At 44.2% G+C, this 6,000-nt stretch overlaps 2 non-coding genes across 2 annotated transcripts; both read right to left on the reverse strand.

The window, feature by feature from the left end:
- Positions 1–2,559: 2,559 nt before the first annotated feature.
- LOC149280737 (U1 spliceosomal RNA) lies at positions 2,560–2,723 on the reverse strand. The gene has a single exon (XR_016278118.1). It is a non-coding gene; the product is annotated as a U1 spliceosomal RNA (small nuclear RNA).
- A 2,470-nt stretch (positions 2,724–5,193) lies between these two features.
- LOC149280738 (U1 spliceosomal RNA) lies at positions 5,194–5,357 on the reverse strand. The gene has a single exon (XR_016278129.1). It is a non-coding gene; the product is annotated as a U1 spliceosomal RNA (small nuclear RNA).
- Positions 5,358–6,000: the final 643 nt, after the last annotated feature.

A 6,000-nucleotide genomic window follows, 5' to 3' on the forward strand; every position in this document is an offset into this window, starting at 1 on the left:
GTTTATTTTGGTCGATATCTCGGCGATTTGTCGCTGATTCGGTCAGGTAGTAAAGAACAGGCCGTCTCCATTTTGGAAAATGCGAATTCTAATGCTCTAAACCTGAAATTTTCTTCTGAGCTCAATATCTGTAAACGCTGCGAACGTGAAGATAAATGCAATCAGTTTACAGCCTCTGTTTTAAGCGTAATTTAAGTGTAATTGATATATATTTTTATTTCTATAATTCTGTGATTGTTATCTTTATTTCTGATTTAATAAATTCCTTTTCATTGTTTAATCTTGTCGGTACAAATTGATATATTGCAGCGAGTTTCGCTTATGTTTCCGGTTAATTGGAGCAGGTGCGCAGGGATGGATGTGAAATATGTTTTTAAATTCTACCTTTTGGTAACTTTGACATTTTCTTTTATTGCCATCCCCGCTCAGCTATAATCTAGTTAATAATTAATTGATTTGGTAATTGTGTTTTTAATAGCTTTTTAGTCTTTGTAATCATTACATTCGTATAGCTAGATGGGCTCAGGGCAAAACTCAGAATTAACCTTTTTTCCTGCATTCTGTATTACTGATATATTTTTTTTTTTACAATAAATATTTAATTAATGCACCCTGTAGCGTTACAGCTCCAGGACGGAGGGTGTTGTTGATTGTCCATTTGTTGGTTCAATGTTTGGAGATTTTTTTGTTTTTATTTCCTTTTATTTGCCAACCTCCCCCCCCCCCCCCCACCCCGTCTGTCTGGACAGAGACTCTCGGCTGCCATCTGTTGGTTATCCTGAGAAAAATACAGATCCAACAAGAATTAACAGTGATAATTATAATCTGCTTTACACAATTCCCCAGAAAAAAACAGCCAAACATCCATCCCACAGTTCTCAATAAAAAGAGGACAATCTATTACAGGGGCGTCCAACATGCGGCCCGCGGGCCAAATGCGGCCCGCGAGACCTCGAGGTGCGGCCCGCGTAAGATCGGCAGCCAGGGCAACCGATCTTACACGAGCCGCACCTCAAGCCCTGCTACTTACTTGTGGGAGGGTCTTCTGGACAGCACAGAGGAAGCGGAGTTCACGTGACATCCTACTTCCTCTGTGCTTTAGCAGATAAGGCAGAGGGAGGCCGCGCCCCCTGCTGAAGTCTGTGAGCGGCATCGAGGAGCTGCAGTGCAGGTAAGGGGGTGGGGAGGGTGTTTGAATGAGTGTGTGTGATTGAGGGAATGAATCTGTGAATTAATGATTATATGAATAAATGAGTGTGTGTGTGTGTGTGTGTGTGTGTGTGTGATAGCATGGATGTGTAAGTGCTGGAACCTAGGCATGATGGGACTGTGATTGCTGTTAGCAATCACACTCCTATCATGCCAAGCCAGCCAGTACATGCTGAAACCTGGCCAGCTGCCCCCCTTGTGTAGTGATGCTGCCAGCAGTATGGGGTCTGCACTTACAGCCACCCTGTACCAGCATGTACTGGCTGACTTGGCATGATAGGAGTGTGATTGCTAACAGCAATCAGAGTCCCATCATGCCTAGGTTCCAGCATTTACTGGATGGATGTGTAAGTGCTGGAACCTAGGCATGATGGGACTGTGACTACTGTTAGCAATCACACTCCTATCATGCCAAGTCAGCCAGTACATGCTGAAACCTAGCTAGCTGCCCCCCTTGTGTAGTGATGCTGCCAGCAGTATGGGGTCTGCACATCACTTACAGCCACCCTGTACCAGCATGTACTGGCTGACTTGGCATGATAGGAGTGTGATTGCTAACAGCAATCACAGCATACACACTCCTATCATGCCAAGTCATATTGCTAATTTTGCCCAATTGTGTGTTACCTACTTTTATTAAACATGTGAGTTTTTATTATTATTTTTAAAGGTGGGGGTCATTTTCGGTTTTGGCTAAGTGAACCCTGAATGTTTTGGTCCAGAATTTTCATTTTAGTTCATCCCTAGAATAAATCTAGGGAATCCTGAATTTGTAGTCGCAAAACTTTCAAGGCCCAGAAATCAGTGAGAGGCAGAGTAAAGGTTTTGTGTCATTTTACTTTATTTTAAGCTGCATATTTTATTAAAGGCCATATTTTTTGTCACAGTGAAAAATGAGTGCGGCCCGCGCACGGATACAATTCTGATGAAGTGGCCCACTGCAGAAAAAACTTGGACACCCCTGATCTATTAGTTATCCAGATAGCGGCTCTATAAAGAAAACAACCAACGAGAAATAAAAGTAACAGCCATACAAACACTTATTCCTAGAATATCCAGCTGCTCGACTGCCCCCCCATCCCCGCACCCCCATCCCCGCACGGAGAAATCTTGTCAGCTCTATCATTAAACAGAATGATCAGGCGAAAGCGAACGCAACAACTTGATACCCAAATAAAATAATAAACCCCGCTTTCTCTACCATTAAAGAAATTATAACAAGAAGCACCAACTTTCCACCACCATCTATCGGTTGCCGTGATGGTTGCACCATACGCCCTCAGAATAATCAGCCACATCCCCCTAGCACGCACATGAAAAACATTCAATTCTACCATTCTACAAAATAATCAGGGGAAAGCGCGAACGCAGTCCCCCACTACCACAAATTATGCAGTCGAGTTTCCCGCATTTGGGGAAATCGCAGGGGTCAGCACAGCCGGAGTGCAATGGATGAGCCTCGCCCTGGGAGAACTGCCTTCATGATCACAGTGTCTCCCCTGCCAGGTAAGTATGAGTTGTTATGGTAAAAGGAGGGGGCGCTGCTTGGAACCCTTTCGCCAAACTTAAGGGGATTTTTTTTCTCCAGGACTCCATTGTGCTAAGAAAAGCTGTTCTGAGCAAACTGCCGGCACCTAGAGAATTCCTTATTATTTAAGATCAGAAAAAAACCTTCGGTGTCCAGCCGAGGACTCAAAATGAGCGATCCCAGAGTGCATTGCTACAAGAACATTTGCATACTGTAGCACCGCCCATCTCAGTAACAGCATGCAGCGCCTTGTCAATAAGACCTATGGACGCTCTGCTGACACAGCTCTTCATAGCGTAAAAGGGCCTGTTGATGACGTCAGAAATCTCCCCTTTAACCGTCCCATTGAGCCGAGAGAAAGAGGTCAATCTTGCTCTCTTTGTATATCTAGCATTAGGTGTAAAGACGCAGCACACAATAGGGAGTAAAACAGCATTGATAATGAGATCTTTCCTCGAATAGAGAAGCTTCTCAAGGACCACAAACCAATTTCCTTTCGTTACATCACCATACAGCACGCCTTAAACATATAAAATATCCGCTAATGTGTCTAGTGGGTGCAGCACACGCCTGTTCCTCACCCGCTACATTTTCAGCCACATCTTTCAATCTGTTTGCTGCCACTTTCACCAAAATGTTATAATCTGCGTTCAATAAAGAAACGGGCCTCCAATTTTTTAAATCCATTCTCTCCCCCTTTTTTTAAACAGTAGAACAGTAGATCTGTTTCTGCGCTCACTCATATACTTTCTCGCACGTTCCTTCGCATCCGCAATCCCATCACTCACATCCAGTCCCAGATGGTTAAATTATTTGTAAATAAATTAGTCTCTCATTCCGTTTTTTTTCAGTCATTTCTAGAGTTACGTTCTTTTCTTTCTGCCTTCTCTAAGGAAAAATGTTTTTCTCTTCCCTTTCGCCCGTTCCCACCACTCACATACGCTCTCAAAACATTTAATAATTAAATAATTGTAACTTTTTTCCAGAGCTGTCTACCCCCTTCCTTACGGATACAGTTACCGTACGTTCCCTTCCCAGAAGGAACATTCTAGGCTTTTCGAATAGAGCCAACCTGTCGCTGTTTTCAGATACAATTATAACTCTAAAAACTATACCCCATTTCTAAAGAAAGCCCCCCCCCCTTTACAACTTCTGTTTGTTTCAACACAGCGAACAAATTGTTTTTAAACAAAATCCCCATTTCTTTCTAAACTATAAGAAATACAACAAGGTCCCTTGGTCCAAACAGCAGACCGCGGTGGTTCCTGTAAACAAAGAACGTCGTGACCTTTGGAAGAAAAACAGTCAAATAAAAAATCTCTCCATGCCGCCCCTTTAATGCTTTCATTTTGCGAGGCGATACATGGAGCCATTCATAAAAGGAGAAAGGTCTCTCCCGGTGCTTCATTCAGCCCAAGTGTTGCCTTTCGTCGTTTAGGTTTCATGCCCGGCTTCCCCGCCATCGATGAGACAGCCTGTTCGCTGAGATAAGCCCCAGATTCTCCGAGGACTCAGAGCAGGGAGAGAGACCACCATCCCTGTCACCCTCAGCCGAGTGTGTGTACGATGATTCTAGCTTCCGTTTTGTCGGTTCCGCATTAACAGCTGTTGCAGGCAATAAGTCCTCTGTTAGGATCGCACCCGCAGGGTCCCCCACAGCAGACTCGGACTTGGAGGAGTGGGTCCGGGACCTGCTCCACAGCTCGTTCATTCTCACAGAAGTTCAAAGTAGCAGTGTTGGTAGTGGGTACAGCGCTCTGCGTAGAAGTAGGGTTGGTAATTGAGGCTCCATTTTGCACAACAGGGTTAGTAGAAAAGCCGGCATTAGGATCTACCCAGTCAGGTCTTCTAGGATACAACTCGGGGCAACTCAGCGAAATGATTATCTGAACCACACAAGTCACGTCTTCTTTTTTGTACAGTCAGCAGCAAAATGTTTAATGGAACCACAGATTCTGCAACAAGGGCCCAAAATGCCGGCATGTTTATTCCATCCACCAGCGTTTTCAGCGCTCTAAAGCTGTCATCATCCAAGCAGCCATCACAAAAGACGTCATAAAATCCCAGTTGTACACAGAAGACAGAGCGGCTCGGAACTTCCAATACATTCCAGTAATCTGTCTCCAAAGTTACGACTTCCAATTTAGCCTTCTGAATCCACAGCCGTACCGTATCTCAGAGATTAGGAGCAGCCATCTCTCCCGTGTGACCGTCAACAGACGCCAACCCCCGTAAACCGTACCCCCGGCAGGCAAACCTTATAAACAAAACAGTAGACCCCTATCTCTATCATAAACAAAATGATCAGAAGACGCACCAAGCTCCTCCAGCTACACCAAGAAAACTTTCCACTACCATCTGTTGGTTATCAGACGCAGCACAATACCTCAAGATAATCAGCAACATCCATCAACAGCTTACAAAAATCATTTAATTCTGTTATTATACAGGCTGATCAGGGGAAAGCGCGAACGCAGTCCCCCACTACCACAAATTATGCAGTCGAGTTTCCCGCATTTGGGGAAATCGCAGGGGTCAGCACAGCCGGAGTGCAATGGATGAGCCTCGCCCTGGGAGAACTGCCTTCATGATCACAGTGTCTCCCCTGCCAGGTAAGTATGAGTTGTTATGGTAAAAGGAGGGGGCACTGCTTGGAACCCTTTCGCCAAACTTAGGGGGATTTTTTTCTCCAGGACTCCATTGTGCTAAGAAAATCTGTTCTGCACAAACTGCCGGCACCTAGAGAATTTCTTATTATTTAACATCAGATAAAAACCTCCGGTGTTCAGCCGTGGCCTCAAAATAAAAAATCCCATGGGAAATCTATTTCCCATTGCAGTAAGTATATTTGCATACTGTAGCACCGCCCATCAGCCTACCTTCAACCCTGAAGCGTTTACCATTAGCCTTATGTTTTCGGGAGGGGGTCTTGCCTTTTGGCCACCGTGAAAGATCCCCCCCGACTTCAGACCGCAGCCTTGGAAGGGAGGGAGGACTGTTGTGAATCCGGTTGCCGCTTTTGGAGAACGGACACCGTTTCCTGCACCGAAATATATAAAAAAAAAACTTTTACTGGATATATCATTTATTATGTAGTATATTATTTACTATGCATTCTACTGTATGTTTTATGCTGCATATTACGGTATATACAGAGAGTATTCTGCTATATGTATTATGCTAGGTATTATATCTATCATAGATATATACTGAGTGTTCTATATGTTTCATGAAGTATATTATAGTGCACTACTCAGTTTATA

This window comes from Sceloporus occidentalis, unplaced genomic scaffold (genome assembly GCF_023333645.1).
Source record: "Sceloporus occidentalis isolate IW3139 unplaced genomic scaffold, rSceOcc1.0.p SCAF_148, whole genome shotgun sequence".
NCBI lineage: Eukaryota > Metazoa > Chordata > Lepidosauria > Squamata > Phrynosomatidae > Sceloporus > Sceloporus occidentalis.